A 23967-nucleotide genomic window follows, 5' to 3' on the forward strand; every position below is an offset into this window, starting at 1 on the left:
GCTCCGGTACCCGAGCCAGGCAGCGTTTGTATTGATCCTCTTTGACACCGCCTTTGACCTTACGATCAACCAAAGGATCGTCAAACCGCTGGTCCAAGGAGGAATCCAGAATTTCGGCCAGCTAGCGGCCCTCCGGAAATAATTATTTTAAGGCTATGACGATGGCGGAGAGCGAATTACTCACGAGGACCAGCAGTCACCCTTCTTCAATGCCGGGCACGTCCCGCACCTCGCTTCAGAAAGACTCCGTGAGTGTGAAGTAGACGATAAATTCGGACTGGCTCCTCAGGGATTCATCAGATGCCAAGTCGTACGCAATACAGATAACTTCGTGCAGCGTGTAGCGGTCTGTTGTATCAGAAGTTTAACAGCCATCTGACCAGGGATCGGCATAAAGCCCCGACCTCTGACATGGGGTAAAGAAGCGCCCAGAGGCATTAACAGCTTGCCGAGAGGCCCGAAGTCGTTATATAAGATCTGAATGTCTGCAATACGTATCATTTCCTGGTGATCAGTGCTGTCCGATTAATTCAGGTTCAAATTCAAATGCAATTCGTTAAGCATGTACAGCCATCCTGATTTTTCATCTCACACGTCAATAACATAACACGTTGGTCAATGTAATCCACTAACCAACATGGTTGTCGGCTCTCAAGGCTTTTTCCTAACTCTGTGTGTCACATTTCACATTGAATGTGTTTTGATGCCGTCCTTTTCAAAATGGACACATCTTATGATACAACCACAAAGCTCAGGAAAAAGCAAAGTGTTCAGAAACCAACCACAGGCGGCTAACCATGCCGAATGAAAAAATGCCAGGCGTGCAAGGATAGGTATAATGCAGCGTGCTTTACAGATAAGCTGGGTATAATCAAGTGGAGTGCGTACACTACCGTGGCCAAATTACTGATACACTTATCGATAGTGTCTATCCTTTTCTGTCGATGTAGCGTCTACAGAAATACCAATAACCCACTTAGGAAACGAATGGAATTAATGGTACGGACGTCAGAAACGCGCTTTTCCCTTACCTGCTCATGCCATGTTTGGTCTAACTGTTTTGTGCTGGGTGTGGAAGAGTAGCGGTCATTTACCCGTAGCCACATAACGGAGTCATCTCCTCACGACCCATCGCTCTTGGGCTAGGAGGGACAGCACGGGCCGTTTTCCCCTTCCGGTTAATGTGAGGGCTTACACAACAGTGAGATCCCGGCGGCTGCGCCGTGGTGAAACGCCCTGGCCATCGGTCACCATTCGCAGCCTCCGGCGTCCAGCAGTTGCTCAAAGTGGCAAGGATGATGGCGCCCATATACCGAATCGGCGCGGGTGTCACGTCACGTGTCCTGTCAGCCCCTGACGGAGGAGCCCATTATCCATTGGCTATCAGGGACGATTCGTTATCAGACCGTAGAGGCATTGATTGCTGAATCCCCTTACATTGACTGAAGCAGTGGGTAAAACTACAAAACTGGCGCGGATGCTATATCGAAAAGCTTCCTATGCATAGGCCCTGTATGTGTTCCACTTCCACACATGAGCACACTCCTTCCTTTTCCTGAGCTGCTCGTCGACTGAACTTGTAGCAAGGTGCTCTCGCTACGACACACCAAATGTCTACTAAATGCTCGGATCGCCTTTGTCCCAAGAAGCTGCGGCTAGGTCCTGCGACTAACGACGCATTGGCAGCATGATGTGCTTGTCTCGAGCGAGCCGAGTCGCTGTCCGATATATAGGCCACTGCCCCTATGGGAGCCGCGTCGCTGTCCGATATATATATATATATATATATATATATATATATATATATATATAGGCTATTGTGTCCCATGCGAGGCGCGTCGCTGTCCGATATGTAGGCTATTGTGTCCCATGCGAGGCGCGTCGCTGTCCGATATGTAGGCTATTGTGTCCCATGCGAGGCGCGTCGCTGTCCGATATGTAGGCTATTGTGTCCCACGCGAGGCGCGTCGCTGTCCGATATGTAGGCTATTGTGTCCCATGCGAGGCGCGTCGCTGTCCGATATGTAGGCTATTGTGTCCCATGCGAGGCGCGCCGCTGTCCGATATGTAGGCCACCGCTCTCCATGAATTTCCCGATCACTCTACCCAAACCGACTCCCATCGAAAGGCGGGCCGATTATGGTCCGACGGGGCGTCGCTGATACATTTGATTCCCCCTTGCCGCATTAAATGCCGCAGTTTAAAACACTTTTGCGATGGGGAGTGGGATTATGCTGGTGGCTTTGTGTAAGGCTAATATAAATTTCTATCCTTCCTATACCCAAAGCAACTGTAACACCCCCTAAACGGCCCACGGCCAAATTGAACCAGCCGCTCGCTGCCGGGACGATACATTTTGACGCATCAATCAGCATCAACAATCGGCAAACATCAACATTCAGCTGAAAAGTCTGAACTGTTTAATTCATACCCAATTTCCTGCAACGCAATCAATATATCATACACAAAGATGCGCTTCAGCCATATGAAAGCCGCATGTATCCTACACTCACCTTTGAAGGCTCGCATGGCAGCCGGCAGATACGAAGATTGATATGCTCACTCGCCTTTTAACCGCATACATTTAGGCAAATATTGTACAGATAAATTGAAAGTATATGTTTGGGCCGTGATGTTCACGTTCGATGTAATGCTCACGTTTGAAAGCACGCATGATAACCGGTAGGTACGCAGTATAATTGAAAGATGTGCAAAGGTATCAAATGCAATTATGTCTTTTGCAAAGTACAATACGGTAACATGCAAATATCTGAAAATATTTAAAATGCAAAAATAACTTTGGTCGCATAATTTGGGAAGAAATTGTGCAGATGAATTTGAGGCATACAGTTGCCCTCCAGATGCCAATCCATAACCCATTAGTATGTAGCGCACTCTGCAGTCGTAGGTCCAATGCACCTGAAGTCATAAGCTCTCATGTCCAGCGAGTGCCTAGTCTCTTATCTCTGATTGGCAGTTCACATGTATGCGCTGTGGCCGGTTTCAAAGCATGAACCCCAAACACTAAAAAGGTTCTTGTCCTATGGGTGAGCTAATTACATAATATTTGTTGCTCATATGAAATCCAGTGCACAGGCACTCAGAGTGCGAAGTCGCAGGCGCTCCACAAATGGCAGCGTGACTACGAGTACCATGGGACTGACTTTTACTCAAAACATCCCTTCAACAAAAGTACCACCAGAGAGCTGGATCTTCCTCGTAGTCAGTTCATGGAACGAAAACTGGAAACAGTTTCCCGAGATCAGCACATCATTAATCTTTGCTTGTCATGTTTGCTGCTGTGCTGTAAAAGGGTCAACCAAAGTGCCAAACATGATTATCACTGCTAGTGTCAGTGGTGCTGCTCGCTCAACAATTTGCCAGTTCGCAGCACTGACATCACACGACGATGTCAATACTGGCGCTAATGGTGTCTCGCCGCTAATGATGTCGTACCAGTCTCCGCACCAAAACACGGACAGTCTTCCCTTAGGCTGCTGTTATGGACAAACGTAATACTTGGTTTATATGTCACCCACAGGTGTCAGTTAACCTTATGGTTCAAATATGCTTGCCACCTGAGCATATTGTTTCGTGTTAGGCACGATTATGGAAACTACGCGTTAAAGAAAACGTCTTTCGTAAGCATCCTCGTAGCTCAATTGGTTAGAGCGAAAGTCTCCGGGGACTCCCATCCCACCCATCCATGGCAGCGGCCGCATTAGATCATAGGTCAGAGGGCGGGGCGGACTGTGCCGAGCATTGTGGTACATTAAGCTTTCGCCACCCAATGCTGGTGCTGACACGGAGTTGCACGATCGGATGATGTCAGAGTTCAGACAACAAACACTGCTCAGCGTAAGTCCGCATTCCCAGAAATTTATCTAATGGGAACGTTTTGGGCCAGACTTGCCTTAAAAGGCTTGGATTTAAAAAAGAAAATAATATACAGGAAAATAGCAATGTATATTCCTATAGTCTGAAGCTCTTACTAATGAATCCGAAGCGACTTAACATTCCTCTCAAGGCAAGGGCAAAGTGCAACAAATCTACTGCTTATAAAGGCGTCTTACGGTATTAATGATCGATGGGGAACATTAAGCCCCATGTTACGGTTTGCCTAAATGCCACCTTGGTGCGTCGACTACAATGGAGATTACGAGAGTAAAGACTTATGCTCGGGGTATGCGTCGCTTGCATGGTTTTAAGCTTTCATTCGTTAACAACACTTTTGATGGCGTGACACCCGACTCTTATTCAGCTAGGGCTCCACACACCAGACTCACACCCTCTCCCACAATAAATAGCTGGTCTCCTTGTTTCAGAAATGGCAAGACTATCAGCTGATGTGGGATGAGTCGGACCTACAGAGGAATCCACGTCCTTCGGCTGCCCACCGGACAAGGTCTGGAAGCCCGACATCGTGTTATTCAACAAGTGAGTGCAACTAGCAACCAGGATGTCTCAGCAGTAAGAGCTATTAGTAAGATGCCTTTGCGGAATGGGACGGGCCAGGTGACAACAGTCATGATCTCACTGTCCAGATGATGCTTAATGTAAGCGAACTGGACTTGATCGCCTTTGGAGGCATGCTTAGGTGATATCAATGCACTGAAATATCCTACTTCCATGAGTTTGACTCGTGATGTTGCACTTATGCATATCGACCGATCGGAATATTGTCTGGTTTTTGCGCCTGCCAAAAGCATCTCTGATTTTGTAGAAGGGCATCCGGTAACAATAAACTGGGCTACGTTCCTGATAATTTTTTTCATTTCGTCTCGGTTTTCTATCATATCTATTTTCATACCTAGTATTTAGTTTTCATGTATAGTTTTCTGCCGTCTACCCGATCGCCTCGGCTTAGGCCACAACGTGTTGCATTTGAGTCCGGTTTCGGGAAACGATTGTCCTGTCTTGTCTTGTCTTGTTGTCTTGTCGGTGTCTTGCCTTACTGGCGCGTCTGTGCTGAGTGGGTGGGGCAGAACTGAGTTCGTTTAATGAACTTTAGATGGTGAGTTTGCCTTCGAAGTACAGTTGATTTCCAGTTTCTGTGCTCTGGCTGCCAAAGTCCGACATTAACGTTCAAAAACGCCCAAAAGCGTGCATACCCATTGGCTTCGTTTGATGGTGCATGCGAGACTGCGGCACTTAGGTCCAGGTTTTTCACCACACAATGGTCCGTTTCCCGCTCCGTCAGTATTGGTTAGTTGCATGTCGTTGTTATGTTTGGAAACTGAGATCGAGACCTGTTTCCGATCCACGGTCTTCAGCTTTTCCGACATTTGGAAGTGATGCGTTTACCATGATAATTGAAGGGGAGGTATGTTGGGGATATTGCAACGTTGCGGTAATATGCCCCCGAAAAGTCTGCATTTTAGCGCTTTGAGAATATTCCGGCGCAACTGCAAAATGATTGTACTATTTGTTGCTGGAAATGTCTCGGCGATGTGATTGGTGATAACTTAAATAAACTCCCGTTAAAGGCATTTTTTACTGTGCTGGTGGAGCCTAAATCCACCAAATTTCCGCCTTGTCGACGTCCAGATTCGCTCAGCCCGAGGCCTTGTCCATTGCCAGATCTTATTAAAACGTGGAATCTTCCATCTATTTTAAGTTTTATAGGTAATACTAAGCATAATCTGATAACCATTTTGTTAAAAAGTTAATTGATATCTGTCAAGGTACAAGGATTCGACTATGCGTAGCTTGACATTATGATTACCCGAAACATATTAAGTTTAAGAATGGTGTATATGCTTCCACTCACATCATGGGCAGCGGAGTCGTGGCCTTACGGCGGCCTATCCGTGTGTCTCCAGCGCTGACGGCAACTACGAGGTGCGCTACAAGTGTAACGTGCTCGTCCACTCGAACGGCGACGTCCTGTGGATCCCTCCGGCCATATACCAGGTGAGCGGCGGTCTCTTCCGCGCCAGACCGCCTCTGAGCGCGCGCCACACGCCAGGCGCGGCATCTGCTCGCGCCGCCACAGGCATCCGGCACCGAGCAGCGAGGACTCATACCGAGGAACGCCGGGCTAGGAACGGCGCGTGAGATCGGTGGGTTGTCTGCGGTTTGCACGGTTCATGTAGGTTCCGTACCTCAGAAGCAGACCATCTTGTGACGGAAGTGACATGGGTTCGAGGCATGCCAGCGGTTTTGCCTTGCGCATGCGAATGTGCGATCAGTGACTATACAATCCCAATAGCTTTGAGAATCGTCTTAGAATAAATGTGTAAACCCACTGTATCTGTAACCGCATCCATTTAACGCTCGATCTGCCCAATGACACGCATTTCACGCTTTATCTCCCCGCTCCTCTGTTGCCCACCCGCCATCGTGAACCCCCACTCCTCTCCTCCCCCGATCTCGACGCCAGGGCCGGATCATCAGCACCCCACCGGCGAGAGGTGACAACACCCTTTACCGCGGCCGGCGGCGGCCACCGCGCGGCCGCTGCGCTGCCGCTCGGAGGCTGGCTCGCCGTTGTCATGGCTACGGCCGGAAGCCGGCCGACTCGAGCCGCGGAGGGAGTTATTGATCGGGCCGGCCGTGTACGGTACCGAGACGAGGCGGAGTGCGGCGACGCCGCGGACGGAGCGCGCCCGCCCGCACCGTGTCCGCCCGATGGTCCGTGTCGGCCTGTCGTCTGCTGTCCGGCCGCGCGCTGGCCAGATTGACCGGTCCGCCCGAGCCGGTCCCGCCCGGTGGCACTCCGGCTGGCGGCCGCCCGCGCCGCCGCCGCCCCCGCCCGCCCGCCATTTAGCCGGCAGGCGGCATGACGGATCAACTTCTGGTCTGCTGATCGCATGTTTGCCTGGTTGCGTGTCTTTGGCCAGTGCCCGGCCGCGTGTAGGCTGTCTGGCCACTTGCCGCCCAATAGCTGGCGGCGCGATTGCCTGCCGGCCGCATATCTGGCCGCCGAACGGCAGCCGGCTCAATCAGTAATCCTCCGACTACATGTCGGCTCAATAGCCGGCGGCGTGTCGGCCCGTCAGCACGCTGGCTGCCTCCGTAGCGTCGCTGCGGCCGCCGGCGGTGTGCAGCCGGCTGGCTGCCACTGTAGCGTCGCTGCGGCTGCCGGTGGTCGCACATCGTGGCAATTACCGGTCCGGCGCCCCCCCCCCCCCCCCCCTCCCCTCCCCTGAGACGCCGGGCGACGGTGGCCGCCGCTGTGTACACACTGGTCGACCGCAGACTGGTCACAGTGTGTTACGCGGTGTCCGTGATGGCTCTGGAGACGCCCGCTAAAATGTTTGAGTGGTGCGACAAAGGCTGTAAATGCGTGGTAGTGTGAAACGTTTGCACTATGGTATGATGTATGCTGTCACGTTATTTGTGCCATATGATGGTTTCGGTCACGTTATTTGTACCATGATTTGATGGGTGTTGTGACGTTATTTTCACCATGATTTGATGGGCGTTGTGACGTCATTTTCACCATGATTTGATGGGCGCTGTCAGGTCCAAACGCTCCTTTGCCAGCAATTGCTCTTTCCACGCTGTCAACAGGAACCTGATTTGGCTCCTTATCTGAACTGCGCAAAAATTATGATAAAGAGAAACAAGTGTAGTGACATGTTGTAGAGGTTTACATCCGTAGTAGGCTTACATCCGTTTGCATACACCTATCACTTGTATTATTTTCTCATACGCTTTGTCATCCATTACCTATACTTGTGTCTGTTACTTAAGTAATATTGCTGCGTATGAAATATGCTGTAGTGTACTACGGATTATACTTAATCATTTATTTCAAGGCATTATCCACATCACATTTACTTCACCATCACACACCTATTCATCCTTTTAGTTTGCTGTACCTTATGATTTGTTTCCATCGGACCAGATGGGCAAAGGTAAAATGGCAAATAGTTTCTTGACGATGAAACATAAGGCTTGCTGGGGTTTTGACAGATCACCCTTCTTACCAGGCCCTTCCCGTCAACCTTGAATATATGATAAAGGGATGTGAAACTCTTCAAGTGTTTTGAAGACTCAAAATATGTCAAAATAGCCGGTAAATGTTGCATTAGAGGTGTTCATACTGTCATCAAATACTTGTTCATTTCAGGTTTGCTGTAACTTATGAGTTATTTACATTGGACCCCATTTGCAAACGTAAAATGACAAAGTACTACATGATGGCAAAATATAAACGCGCTTCGAGCAAAAGCAAAATCCAGGCTTTCTTGAGACCTGACGGTAAACAATAGGCTTTGATCAAGCATGTGAGAAACATTTTCCTCATGGGCAATGCAAATTTGTTCAAACTCCTGCGACTTTGGATGCAGTTCCTAAGAAATTGCCAATATATAGCGAACATTTCCGTGCTCAGGGAGAACTGCATAACCTTTATGGCCTCTTCTTTCTGGCTTCACTCCTGTTGATCCTGGTTTTCTAACATTTTAGACTCCCACCCTTCCTGTCAGGGTGAGAGGCAGGTGACGCTATATAGTCCCATTAGCTGAGTGCGTCGTAAAGCCCCAATGGCGACGGACATTTTAGATGACACCGAACTGGTGTCATACCAACTGCGGATTTGGTTCACACGTCTTCATGCGTTCTTGAAGCATACTTTTACTGGCTTGAGGCGTAGCCAGGTCTTATGTGCTGCAGGGAAGTCCGCGTCGAACTACTTTTTTACGAGTCCACGTCCCGTCCGGACTGAGATCAACGTAGCGATAATAAATATCGATGACATTGCGAACTAACCTTGCATTTTTTGCAGCAAGACTGTCGTGTTAAATACTCTTGTACTCGACTGGCGATCGTGAAACAATACGGCATCGGCAGCTGAGCGAGATGCTGTGATCTGGTGTGATCTGGACGTGAATCGCGGTGGAGACTGACGGTCCACGGCCATGTGGCAACGCTCGTGATGCGGGCCACGAAACCCAAACTAAACATTTGACAGAAACAGGCTACCCTCGCTTGTCTCGTTTGAAGCAGGTTTTATCATTCCCCGGTTATATATCACCAACGCAAGAACCAATGCGCTGAGCCGAGTATGGGCACTGGGCCTGCGGAATGCGCGGTCGTGAAGACCCTGGAAGATCAGTCAGCGTGGTGCACCCCGGCAGCGCCAGCTTGGGTCCTATGTGCTGTACTGTGACGGGGTGGCGGACACATCATACCTAGCTTCATTACGGCGCCGTGTCCCACTTATCGTCTGGTCAGATGAACCAGACAGAGAATTATCTCAGGTCCAGGTCAAGGCTGCTCCAGCGAGGCCTGCGCTGCCCCCACCCAGTAGCCTGGAGAACTTTCGAGCAAAATGACATGGAGAGGGATGAGATGAAAATGAGATGTACATTTACTGCATCCACAATTGGTGCGCTGCGTCACAGTTCGCACGAATATGTTGACAATGTCTGCCATCTCCCTATACCATTTAAATCTCCTCCAGTTTTCTCTAATGTCCAGAAAATGTCCCAGTCCAGTGCTCATCATACTAGCTCTGCATGAATTCCATCCAATCAAGTTTAGACATCCGATCTCCGCCCTATCGATTCTCCATCCGGTCTCCATCCCCAACAAACCTCTATCCCATCTTCATCTGAGGAGCCCTCTGTCTGATCGTCATCTCTCAAGCTCTCTATATCACCTTCATCTCATCAGCTTTCCATCTGATCATCACCAACCGGCTCTCTGCGCGGCCTTCATCCCACCACCTTTATGTGTTTTCTGGACTCCACCCTTCATATTTTCACCCGGTCCTTATCCCATTAGCTAGTTATCTGGTTTTCACCATGGGACGATTCCCTCTCACCTCTGACATATTATGTAACCACGATATTCTAATCCAAGCGGCGCTTTGTCTATCTCTCTACTCACATCTCTGGTACTTATGATACATGTCCCCATCCTTGCATTTATCGCCGTTTCCTATCACTTCCGAGCCCATTTTCTACCGTGCATCAAATTTAACCCTCACATGTCCCTGTAGTTAATTGCCACCCCGCAGTCAGCAACCACCGTTTAATCCAACTTTATTAGACGAATCAGATATTTCTCCTCGCACAAATGCCGATCCTCTGTGATGGCTGGGCGGATGTGGCCTGTATCGCCACGCATGCAAATCCGACACATCACACCATACAACATATCCAAAGTGGTCTTTCGGTGCTTTAAGAAAACGTTAGGATCCTAGTGTAAGTTTGTGTAAGTTTGAAGTTGGACGAACTTTGCATGAACCAATTTTCTTGTTTGGGGTCTGTGTTGTCCAGCCTTATTATTTTCGAAAAAATCGTCCCGAAAAATTATCCTTCTTTCTAAGAAAAATTATAAGACATTATCATTGCGATAATGTCTTAGTGCACATCAGCGACGATATGTTTTCTAGTTCGACGTTGGATGCCATCCTCGCTGTAGCCGCCGCAGTGAAGGGAGACGAAATCCCCCCTCCGGTTTTTCGTAAATTTCTCCGGAGTGAGTGAGCAGATCTGCATGTGTTTTCTCGCAAATAAAGCGATAGCGCATGGTTTCAAGAAATGAAAAAGAAAATTGGCATAGTGGTTTTAAAACTGCATGCCGGCAAAGTCAGCAATGCAGTTGCACCAGGGCGTCAAAATTGGCACAAATGCGTTTTTGGTAGATCCACAGCAGGGGACGTTGCAACGACACTGGTGACTTTTCTGCTGTATATTGGCGTGCATCATTATGCCGAGATCACCGAAGTCACCTCGAGTCGATTTCAGAATAGGCTCAAAATGTTCAACATATGTTCGCAACATTTGTGAAATTGCAGTTCTACCCTCTGAAAAACACTTTGCATGTCATACGTCTTTGTTTATTTATAAGTGACCGGATTTCTGTATTATAACATCGTTGCATTATCGATTTCGATGATATAACCAGTGGAAACTTCGGCACAATTAACCTCAGTCTCGGTTATCAACGTATCGTAAGCCAAACAGTGCAAAACATCCGAGAACTGGGCGTGTGTGACCTCACTCGACCGGGACGTCATTAAGCTTGGGTCATTAAATTTTTACGCAAGCAAATTTTCAGGTAGTGCCTTGATCTACCCTAAGTATTTATGTCTTCTGACCGCGACCCTTTACAGTTCCCGAGATGGTAGAGGGGGTGCCGTGGCCCCCGTATGTAATTCGCAAAGATCCCCCACCGTGCGTGTTCAGTAGTTTTTGTACTGAAAATGTAACGACGTGCTGGCTGATATAGTGCAATTACGGCACAGGGGCTCGCTGCTGATTCGCTTATTTTACATCTAATTTGCGCTGAATGGACAATGGCCTAAGACAAAATTTTCTCGGATTACAAAACAGAAGGCCTTGCCCGCTTCCTTATATACCTTCTCGTGAATTTCAAGGCGAGTGTACTTAGTGAACAACAGCGTCGTTCGTATATTTTAAACAACGCTCGAATGTCTGCCAGTTACTGAGCTAACGAGTCTGACGAAAACTTGTCGCTTCTGAGGCGCGCTGCCGCGGAGCTTTATTTGGGACTGGCGGGGCGTGATGACTCCTCACTCAACTCCAACCAAAACTCCGTCACATCTGTTCCCAACGACGCCCTCGTTATCGGCGGACTGGAGCAGTGTGGGCAAACACTCGACGCACCCTAATGAACGAGTCGAGCTCTCCCTTTGTGCTGCGAACAATGGGGCACGAGAGAGAGAGCCAATTCCGATCATTAGCCGACGGCGCTATCGTGTTCCCAGATCATCACGCGCACAAAAGATCGGTATATTTATGCTGAGCGTGGACGGCGACAAGTGACCGTCGCACGGAACACGCTCTGTTTGCTGAAAGCAGCGCTCATCACGCGACTGTAGTGGTTCTGACGCATGGTGTGAAGATGTATGTGGGTGGTACAAGGAAATAACAAACCAAAGCCCCTGCCACGCGTTGTGCGTTGGAATATTTCATTCTTACAATAACTAACCCTCAGTCTCCTGGAAGGCGCTCGTTAAACGACGATATCAAGGAGGTGATAGCGTCGGCATATAACCGTTCAGTCACCAGAGGGGGAGGGCTGAGCCATGATAGCTGTGCTAGCGTTCGGTGCAACTTAGGGTGGTATCACTATGATAATTATTTTTGGTCTGGGTGATGCAGCATGTATTTGAAACCGCATAAACCGTTGAATATGCAAGAAAATCGCATAGAAACAATTTTTATATTGATCGAAATGGAGACACAATGCTGACAGTATTCACCCGGTCCGGTTGTCTCTATATCCATATTTGATTGGTTGTCCTATGCTATTGATCCTATGGTTTATACATCCTGTTATTTTACAGAGTCTTACAAATGCACATTTTTACAAGTGCGCTGCCAGCATGATTGCAGCAATACAAACAACACCAGCCCTAGGTACTATCTGTCCCTCCCTGCCCCAGCTCATAGAGCTATCCTGATACTAAGGGGAGCAGTTCTATGAACAGATCACAAGCCAGGGCCGGCGTTCGTACCTGCTCACAGCTGGATAGATATCTGGCGTTTGTCTGCGATCATCTGCACTTTTGTTACTGAGCAGGAAACGGCATTTAAGTGCCAATGAGCAACGGCGTTGTAATTTTGCACTTGAAACGCAACTGTCTACGTCGATGTGCAGGCATATTCCGAGAGGTTGAGGTTGGGAGCATGGGCGAAGCCAGAGCCTTGGTAGGGGGCGGGAGGCACAGTGTGGGCAAAGGTTGCTCATGGTGAAGCTCCCCCCCCTCCCCCCAAAAACGGCATGGTCCATTTGATTTCGAGTGAACGCGTTTTTTTCTGCTTTTCTATTAATAACTTCATTGATTGGAACAAAAGCCAGAAAAACAAACGGAAGTACCATTCTGTTCGTATTTTGAAGTCAGTTACCTGAACAAAGCGGTCGTGAAATGACTGCACGCAATAAGACACTGACGCTATTTATTCTACCACGTTTAAGTAGACTCTTCCTCTCATCCGATAAAGTCCAGAGTCCTTGACAGATATTTTCTGAGTTCTGCAGAAATACTGAGGACCTGTTAACGTTGGCTGTAGGTAGAGATGGGGTAAAAATTGTATGGAGATGCCCAACCCACTTTCGCAAAGGAATGCTGGCCCTTGAGTCTTATTGTGAACAGGTGTCCTCGCAAGTTCAGATCCAAGGGCCATGCACGCCTGCAAGCTTGATTCAGAGGTCATTCCGTCCCAGCGCGGTGTGCGAACTGACTGCCATTCTGGCGACGAGAAGTGGGGTCTCCTGGCCGATCGGGAGTCGTCAGACGGATGCATTATACATTGGTCCCCTCACTGAAGCGGGAGGCTGTCTGACCTGACAGTCGGCTCCAGATTGACAAAGAGGCCCTCATTGACGCAACAAGGTAACTGATCAACAGTCCATAAAATGTAAAAGTTCGGCTCAACTAGCCCTTATCTGAACTGGGGTGGAGAGCCTCCGTTACGTACTGGGGGCCCTGGCTGACGCTTCTCCCTCCGTCCGTCTATTGCATGTGGTGGGCCGCCTTTATGAGATATCATATCTCCTTGCACTGACTGATAACCACGACAAATGTAAGAGGTCCTCTGGCAATTGGGGTCCATTCCCTGTCCCTGTCCAGGAGATGTTTCCGTAAATTACTGGGACCGCTTACCGGCAGAGGACCTCTTGTTCGGCACTGTGGGCTCGTAACTGACGTACGGCCCTCATTGTTACGTGGGCCCTACAAATGCAAATCGCCAGTCCCGGCCTCGTCCCTGCTTCTGAAATAGGCCGCATATATTATATATATATATATATATATATATATATATATATATATATATATATATATATATATATTCACACAGGTTGTGAATCTACGCGCGTCAGCAGAACAACGTATTACAGATAGTTTTTGTCTGAAATGCAGCGTTTGCACCTCACATTATCATCTAAAATACCAGCACATTTTGACCATTTGATGATTTGATGACCGTGATGCGGGTTGAAAGCCACCTATGACCGGCACAAAGCATCTCTACTTGCGCAGCCGTGCACCCCACGAGGCCCCGGTAATTTTGAGAAAAAAAATAGTTTGGCGTTGTCTTAAAGTGCCCAGGTGGAAGTTTTCCGTGATGAAAACCATCCTTTTTGTTGCATTATGATTGGTACGTCGAGACGCGGTCTTTCATGTGCAACAGGTAAAGTACAAAATCATCCGGAAAATTACTCGTTAGCGCCTTTTAAATGGTTCACTCAATTTTACTATAACTTGCGTAAGCATTGGGATATAGTGGCTATCACGCATATTTATCACATTTTCCTGATCTCGTTTCGTTACGGTGGATGAATTCGCTGTCAGGGATACCCTACCAGCAACGCAACAATAAATTGCGAGGGGCAATGAACGGAAAGTGTTTAAGCTAGATGCTTGATCAAATTTACAGGCATTCTTAACGCTATTGATTCCTTGCATGGTCAAGTTAGTCAAAATCCAAGAGATGAGGGCGCAAGTCACAGGTTGATCTGACCTTGAACACATGTCAACGGCCATGCTACTTTTGATTTTGTCCCCAGGTCATAATTTTGCAGCTACAATTCCATGACTAAACTGGTCATCTAAATCAGTTTTTAATGACTCTGTCTGCAGCGCAGTTATGCACTCTAGGGAAATTAAATGTAAAATTGTGTCGCCCATACTAACGTCCTTAGTGTCTGCCTTGACCAGGTATGTTTAAAGCTCGCTCTACCTGAACGTTACAAAAGACGGATAAACTTATCTGGTTCGGCAAAGGCTGGAGGGACAACGGTTAAGCCCCAACCTTCTTAAACAGCTAGAACAGTTCCAGTCCTGTCCATCCAACTTTCAGAGCCTCCTATGAGGTTTCGCGCATTGGTGGACCGTAATTCTCAACGTCAGATGATGTTACAAAATAAACGACGCAGGTCAAAGCCTGTGCGGGGATTTTGGTAATTAATGTCAAGTGAGGTCACGAAGAGAGGTCATGTTGTCTGCCTTTAGAGGTGCCGCGCTACAATAATTATTGGCACCAGTTTGGCATGCTTAAGCCGGTACTACCGCCTCGTTTCCGAAACAGGCGCCTCTACAGCCCAAACGTAATTGGACAGAATGCAACTCGTATCCAAGGCGAGTTCAGCTAGCTTGCAACAAAAACAGTCCATAGGCCCAAGAGACCTCGGGTGGGGCCTACATGGCCCCAGAGGTCCCAGTCAAGTTATGTCATCAAATACCCAGGCAGCTGGTAGCATTGATCCGTAACTACACGGGGATTGGGGTTGACTAGCGATTGCCGTCTTGGAGTTGATTGAGTCACTTTCAAAGGAGAAAGTGAGTTCATTCGATTTTCGGTAGCTACTGGGGAACCAATAGAAGCTCATATCCGTGCGATAATTTCAAATCCCTTCTTGCACATTGCGTACACATCCTGGAATTGCAAACAACGCAGGTCAAGGCTTGTGCGTTTAATTGTTTTTCTATAGTTATTGAAATTTGCTTGTTCCTCCCTTGTTTTGAATTATGATAATTCGTTTGTTACTTGGTCTGGCCGCATCGGTCAGAGGCCCAATACCAAAGCACACCATAACGCCAAAAAGGCCAAGACACCCCGAATAGACAAGTTCTATATAGTCTGATCGCAGGTCTTCTTGTATAAATGAACACATCCCACTACCATCTCATGCCCTTACTATGCCTGCACACCTGCACCGGCCACACGTCCGCAGACACGACCAACTGCAGGTCTGCAAGCTCGGAACGACAGCATGTTTATAGGCTAGCATGAACGCACGTCTTTAGGCTGGGAACAGTCACAGCTTGTGCGAATATATGTCGGCATGTACCGTATTGCAGGCGAAATGTTGACTGGTAGCGTTGTCTTTGAGTCCCATAAAAATTTCGTGTGGCATGTGTTGTGCTTTCCTCACCAGCCCACAATGTTGCAGAGTTATGGCGTTTAGCGCGGATGCATTCCTTGCCGGACGGGAGATATATCTGTAGCACCGTTGGTGAATTGATGCGGACACTCCTCGTTGCTACGCCCCAAATTCATTATTTAGGCCATCAAACGGATTCCATAAAATAAATATGAAGAGACAGGCGCTCGCGCTGTGAAATAAGGTTTGCGGAACATCTATTTGCGCCGCGTGACTCAATGGGCGCACCGTCATGTTATGTATCAGCTTCAGCGCCAAGAAGTGGTCCGCAGCTGACGATAACTAACCGCGGCGTGCAATGATATATATATATTATATACACAATAATATATGCATATATCTATGCATATATGCCGAATGATATCTGTCCCTTCACGCTCCTTGCTTGACCCTGCACCGATTTCGCCGTCTGCCCCCCCCCCCCAACCAACCCCCCGCGCGCAACAATCTGCAACTTATCCGCCGTCTGCTACCGAGGGACACCCACACCCGGGAACGTTCCCACCGACCGACCAGTAGGTACAGCTTCGTGCAGCCCCACACTGTTCCCACGCGCAGGACGATGGGCGGAACAGCGCGAGCGATCAGCTGATTGGTCGACACGGCCAACTGCGGAAACCAGACGACAAAAAGGCTGCCTATAGACTGTTAACCAAAAACGAATTAGAATAACCGAAACGGCTACTTCTACCAGATTACCAGATACCAGATACCAGATCACACCCAAAGTAAACAATCTGCCACAATTTGGATTATTGCCGTCAATACAGACGTTTTCACCACCGATCTAACGCAGTTGTTGATGCCTACCTAAGTCACCAAATACACGAAGGAAATGCCTCCATGATGCATGATTAAGATACATCATATATATATATATATATATATATATATATATATATATATTAGAATAACCGAAACGGCTACTTCTACCAGATTACCAGATACCAGATACCAGATCACACCCAAAGTAAACATTCTGCCACAATTTGGATTATTGCCGTCAATACAGACGTTTTATATGCATACATATATATATATATATATATATATATATATATATATATATATATATGCATGTATATATATATTCACGTACATATCCATATCTGTACATATGTATATATTTATACATAGATATTTATAATATGATGAAAATTCATTTCAATACATGAGGAAAATAGCATCCAATAGACTGGGTCAAGTTCCAGCAAATAGGAAAAACAAACCGCCAAGATGTAGTGTGAAATAAAAAATCTGTACCAGAATATAGAATTTTCAGCCCGCCAGTAAAAAACGACGATATTTTAAACCAAACTGGCATGAAGTTGGGAGTGTTTTGGGATGCAGACGCCATTATTCACCTTGGAATTGAGCTATGAGAGCGACTGTCGCTGGCTACCATTGAGATTTGTATACCTACACATCCAGGGACGTAGCCAGCTGGTAGGGAAGGGGGGTGGGCACAAGGGACATATGTTCCGGCTAGGTCCTAATTGCCTTTCGGGACCATCGGCACAAACTATTAAGGGCCCAGTTGGGGGGTACGAAGGGCTGACCGAAAGATGACCCCGCGGCGAATGCCTGACGGCCAAAGGTCAGGCAAAGGGACTCGTCGCGCCTGTCGGGGTCCCCGGGACTACAAATATGTAGTCCCGGGACTACAAATACGTCTATGTAGGTCCAAGATCACCAATGCTGAGCAGTTAGCTCTGAGTCGGCCTGGAATCTGGGGTCCCATTTACGAGGCAGGGACAAGGTCAGTGCCACAGAACAGAACCAGGCCCTAAATGTCAGGGAGCCACTTGCGTTGGTCGATATCCTCTTGCCTGACATGGAATGGAAATACTAGAAATGTCAATTAAATTGTCCGCAATCAGAAAATAGAAGGGCCTAACCAGTTACGGACTTAAGGGACAGGGGCTATTCAGGGCCTCTGAATCTAATCCATTTTGGGGATTGTTCATGCCCTCGCGCCCGTAATCGGAGATTTTAGCCCTGACGTCTGGTCGGCTTACTACGCCAGATTTTAACTGACACCAATGGTGACGACTCAGCCTCCTAGCCACTGGTCCCGGACCCGCTAGCCACTGGTCCCGGACCCGCTAGCCACTGGTCCCGGACCCGCTAGCCACTGGTCCCGGACCCGCTAGCCACTGGTCCCGGACCCGCTAGCCACTGGTCCCGGACCCGCTAGCCACTGGTCCCGGACCCGCTAGCCACTGGTCCCGGACCCGCTAGCCACTGGTACCCCGGACCGGCTAGCCACCGACCGGAGAACCGGCCGTGAGCTACCAACCTTTCAATAAAGTCGAAAATGACCATAAACAAAACGACAGAACACCGCATTAAAGGCAAAAATGACTATCACTCTCAAACAGAAATCACTTGTCTGCCTTCCAATCGCGTACTGTATCGGTGACCCGTGGTCCCTGGTCTAACACCGCATCATCTTTTTCAGAGTTCGTGCACGATCGACGTCACGTACTTCCCGTTCGACCAGCAGACGTGCGTCATGAAGTTCGGCTCGTGGACCTTCAACGGCGACCAGGTGTCGCTCGAACTGTACGAATACAAAGAGTTCGTGGACCTCTCCGACTACTGGAAGTCTGGCACGTGGGACATCGTCGAGGTGCCCGCCTACCTCAACTACAAGAACCAGACGTCGCCCAAGGAAACAGACATCACGTTCTGGATCACGATCCGGCGCAAGACGCTCTTCTACACGGTGAACTTGATCCTGCCCACGGTGCTGATCTCGTTTCTGTGCGTGCTCGTGTTCTACCTTCCGGCTGAGGCGGGCGAGAAGGTCACCCTGGGCATCAGCATCCTGCTCTCCCTGGTCGTGTTCCTGCTGCTTGTCTCCAAGATCCTGCCGCCCACGTCGCTGGTGCTGCCCCTCATCGCCAAGTACCTGCTTTTCACCTTTGTGATGAACACCTTCAGCATCTTGGTCACGGTGGTCATCATCAACTGGAACTTTCGGGGACCGCGCACGCACCACATGCCCAACTGGGTGCGGGTCGTTTTCCTCAGGTACACGCCCATATTCTTGTTCATGAAGCGCCCCAAAAAGACGCGTTTGCGATGGATGATGGAGGGTCCGGGCGTGGCGGGCCGCGGCGACGGCGCTGTGCCCTCGTTCGGTGGCGGCGTCGGCCTGTCGTCGCAGTTCGCGCAGGCCAAGCTGGACTCGATGGAGCTGTCGGACCTGCACCACCCGAACTGCGCAGCCGGCCGGGACGCGCCGCCGCCGCAGACCGACGCGCGCCGCGACAGCGACGCCTCCGAGTCGCTCTTCCTCACGGCCGAGGCCTACAAGGCCACCGAGGCCGTCGAGTTCATCGCCGAGCACCTGCGTAACGAGAACGAGTACATCCAGGTGAGGCAGGCGGCCCGGTGTCCTGTCTGTTCGGCTCTCGTTCACGTCAATGCACTGCTTCGCACCGCAGTGCATCCGGTCCGGGCCTGGATTCGAGAAGAAGTGTCTGACCTTGAAAACGTATAATTTTCTATAATATATTCCCCGTTTAAGACACTCAAAGGAAACAGAGTGTATAAATACTCCTCCCGAATTTGTGTTCCAGTCTCTATTGTTCCTAGCGGTTGGTTCAGTTTAACTTCCAAGTGGCATATAAAATGGTCAAACGCCAGACTGAAGCCATATGCATGGCATAACGTAACAAGGAACTATATTTGGTTGCATCCTTCCTGCGGACCAGTTTAAGCCAATTCTTCACCCAAAATGCGTCTGTATTCTTCAATGCTTCAGAATCCCTATACGGGATGTATTTGAATTACCCATCTTCCAAATGCCCGTTAAATGCGCATTTATGCTTCACTTACATCCGTCCATATTAATTTCGTCAATATTTGATGAACACAACTATTTTCATCTTTTTCCTCATATTGAGCAGGACACGCAACTCTGCTTTGTATTGTTCCTTTGCATTGTCCTGAAGCGCTCCAATCTTAAGCATGATATTGTTCTGTGACGGTGCCATATCTCTCCCCATGTTTGCTGTTCTGTGCCAAGTTGTTCAGAGTTACAAGTCCGCATACGGCGTATGAGATACTCAACAAGTTTCATCTCACACTGCAATGCACGCACTGCGTCGCTTCCGCGCTGTGCCAGGTTCTTATACAGAACTCACCTAGCACTGATCTGCTGCAAAACAAATAGGCCCTTAAAACATTCGTTTGCGACCAACCACCCCGCCTTTTCCTTAGATCCGTGAGGACTGGAAGTACGTCGCGATGGTGATCGACCGCCTCCAGCTGTACCTGTTCTTCGTAGTCACCACGGCTGGAACAATCGGCATCCTTATGGATGCGCCGTACATCTTCGAGTACGTCGACCAAGACACTATCATCAAGATATACCAGGGCCGGTAGAGTGCATCTGTCATCGTCTCAAAAGCGGCAGCCGCCAGAGTCTGCGCTGATTGGCAGACCATGCGGAAGGCGTTGGCCTTTGCAACTGGACGTCGATAGATGTCGAACCAGACGAGCCGTGCTGGATATAGATGGCGCTAGCATCGGCCTGGCGCCGCCGGCGGGCAGCAGACACAACGGGTCACCGCCGCTCCTTTAAGAAACTATCCCTGGTCGGGCGCCGGTCCGAGGTGACCGTGGCATCTCACTCCTACTGAAAACAATGGAGCGTTGCCCGGCGTCCGCCTGATAGCCGGGGCGGGAGCGGTATCTCCTCCGCTCCTGGTCAGCGGCGGGTCAGGAGTCGTGTCAGGACCTCTGTCCAGTGCGGGAACGGCATCTCCTCCGCTCCTGGTCAGGTGCGGGCCAGGAAGTGTGTCCGGACCCTTGTCAGGGCGGGCCAGGAGCTGTGCCAGGACCCTTGTCAGGGCGGGTCAGGAGCTGTGCCAGGACCCCTGTCAGGGCGGGCCAGGAGCTGTGCCAGGACCCCTGTCGGGTAACGGCAGGGCTGCCGGGTCGACGTAAGGCCCACACCCGGCACCAGTGACCTGATGTGAGCCACCTCGGGTCCACCTCCGCGGACGTGGACGCCGGTGCGTTCCGTGCTGACGGGAGCAGCGGCAGCCGGGGCACGCTGCGCGATCCGTCACGGGTCCGCCTCGGCTAGAAGATCGATAGGTGTTTCGCGACAGAAAATGCTCAATTTGGCCGGTGGTCGCGGCATGCTAGAGAGCGATGTACACGTGTGCACTGGCCGTGCCTGCTGTGCTGCCTACTGCCATGTATCAGTAAGCAAGCGCTGAACGCGCACGCTAGCCGAGGGACTGTTTTGTACTGGTTTGCGGGAGCGGCGTCACATGATAAGCTCAGCCCAGCCGCCGCAGCGCGGCGAGGATGGCGCAGCGGCAAAGCTTTAGGAAATGCGGAGTGTGTTGACAGACCGCGGCCAACTGAGTGCTGTGAGTGCGTGCGAATGTTCAGCAATGCTTGCCCGCCGACGCGGTATGTCTCGCTGGAGCTGTTGTGATTTGTACGACAAAGCCCCGCTTGTTCCTATTGGTGTTCGATATTACGTGCGAGGTGAAGTTTGCATATATGCTTGCGTCTGCACCTAAACCACCCGAAAATCGGAAAAACCGCTTCGGCCATGTAAGAATAATGAACGTTTAGTTTTCAATACCACAGTTCTTTATTTGAACGCAAACGAATCCGGTTGAGTGAGCATTTTACCAATTTTAATTGCCAAGGTGGAAATCACGGGTTTGTGTTTGGTTTATCGAAACGATTGTGTCCACCACGAAACGATTGTGTGATTTCATTGGGTTAAAAAATTTAGAATAGAAACGACACTTATTATCCATGTGGCGCATTTCATTTGCAAGCGTTTCACTCCACGTTCTAGTAATCCTGCAAAGATTCGGTCCCAGCATGGAAACTGCATGATACGAATACGAGGTAGAAGAATGCACATCATGGCCGCATTTTATTCATGACGTTATGTTGTTACCGAAGACAAGGCCAAAAACCAATATATCAGTTAACGATATCTTGGGTTTGAAAGGCTGCGGTGGGGAATCAGAACCGTTTGAGGTAAAATCTAAAACGTTGTTATACCAGGCCATAAAAACTGTTGGATGTAGAGGTACATTACGCCTGTTATCTCCAACTTCGTATTTTAAGAGCATTAGAAAGTTGTGAACAATGTTTGTTTAGATCAATGCAATATAATGCAAGCGGTTAGCTGAAAAACCTCAGAAATGATCTTTTTTCAAAAACGTAAAGCCACAGTCCGAAGTGGCTGCGTATTATCCAATGACCGGCTTGTGACACACCGGTCCGGGCTAAGTGCACCAAAGATCACAAGAGTGTTCAGCTCCCAAAAACATCAGCAGAAACGCGCTAAAGTGCTTGTTTGTGCTGTCCAGTTCAACTAAAAACGCGACCAGTGCTGGATTATGATCTCTACAAACGGCAGCCATCTGCTCACGACCGCATACGTGGGCATACTTTCGCCGTTTCATATGTAATTGAGTGTCCTGAATCGATACCGAAATCCACGCTGCCCATTACTTTATACCGCGTTCATCAGGCATCAGGCATGGTCGGATATCGACCATTGTAATGGTAATGATGACGTAATGATGACGTAATGCTGTCTGCCAAACACGACGTGGCGAAGCAAAACATGTCGTAAACACAATATAATGTTGTTTGGTTTTGTTGGTTACACCATGTCGTATTGCCTCCTAGATTTTATCAGATCGGTACAGTTTTGCTCACAACTGAAGCATTGTCTTATATCCATCTTAAACACGCGTATGTATGGTATGTGCCATCATGCTTTTTGTGGAGTCTATTTGCTTAGCAATAAATGATGCGAAATGTCTGACCGGATGTTTCCAAGATGTCAAAACCAGCGACGCACTCTTCTCCTAACTCGGTCAGCCCCGCAACACAAATAACTGCACACGCATACCCATACAAAAGTACCACACAGACCTGTGCTTGACTTGATTTCAAGTCGAATCGATTCTGTCAAGATTTGTTCAATGCAAGCAGCAGATTGCGGGTTCGAATCGGAGCAACGCAGCACAATTTGCAGTCGACTACGATTCCGAATAAGGAACGATGCTCTATTTGTATATTGATTTTGGTGGGATCGATACTTTGGACGGCGGTTCAGGAAATTGGCCACTTTATGGACTTCATAAAAGCCCATATAAGACATGCATTTTGATAGAATGCCACCTGCGTGTTACTGTGGACGTTTGAGTCAGCATGCTCGCTGTCACAATATCAACCCTAGATATGACTCCCTGGCGTTTCCAGCACAATTAAGTTACAGCTTAGTGAAAAACACCAGTGGATTCGTCTTAAAAGTATCTCGCGATTGGCATCATGTTGTATGTTTTCAGGTTAACAATTGACCCCATTACGCCAAGGCAAAAGTCAAATTTTCCAGAAAATCGCACTGTTCAGCTTTACATCTTACATACGAGATCATACCTTATGGCGACACGAAACCTAAACAGGCGCACTCTTTGTTCTTCTTTGAGTACAATGGTTTATATGTTGATGTATTTTGAGCATTTGTTTATGATATATGGCTCCACTAATGTAACGATGTGAGTCCGGCGCGCGCGTTCCGCGGCACCGTCGGTCTCCGCCTACCCGCCCGCTCGCCCGCTCGCTCAGGCCGTAGATCACCGTGCAGTGCTCCACAAAAACTGCCGCTGCTCCAACACCATAAAAGCTAAGAACACGCTATTGGTGTCATAACACGAGCAATGAGTGTTCCATACAAAGTTGGTCGCGATTGCGTACCATGCCGGAGTGGTATCTTTAAAAACCGGGGTGAGGGAGGGATCGTATCGACCCCCTAGTAGGACGACGGTTAAAGGGGTAATACCCATCTTTCATCCTGGAATGTTGAACATTTCCTTTAAGACATGCTGTTACTTACACTGGTTGAGTCATATCAGCAACGAATCAGCTAAAAATTCCGGCTTCAACCCACAGGAAAACTTCAAAGAAACAGACTTCACGATCACTTTTATACTGCAACCACAATGAGCTTTAATGTAGTTATCATCGCTCTGTTTCGCATTGTTCTCTCGAGACCATGGAATATGTTTGAAGCGAGGAGTAGTGCCAGTGGAGGTA

General features: G+C 48.8%; 1 pseudogene; it reads left to right on the forward strand.

The window, feature by feature from the left end:
* LOC119100724 (acetylcholine receptor subunit beta-like 1) overlaps positions 1-22690 on the forward strand; it is a 48983-nt pseudogene extending 26293 nt beyond the window's left edge.
* The last annotated feature ends 1277 nt before the right edge of the window (positions 22691-23967 follow it).

The sequence above is a fragment of the Pollicipes pollicipes genome, unplaced genomic scaffold, assembly GCF_011947565.3.
Source record: "Pollicipes pollicipes isolate AB1234 unplaced genomic scaffold, Ppol_2.1 Scaffold_4881;HRSCAF=5763_pilon_pilon_pilon, whole genome shotgun sequence".
Lineage (NCBI taxonomy): Eukaryota > Metazoa > Arthropoda > Thecostraca > Pollicipedomorpha > Pollicipedidae > Pollicipes > Pollicipes pollicipes.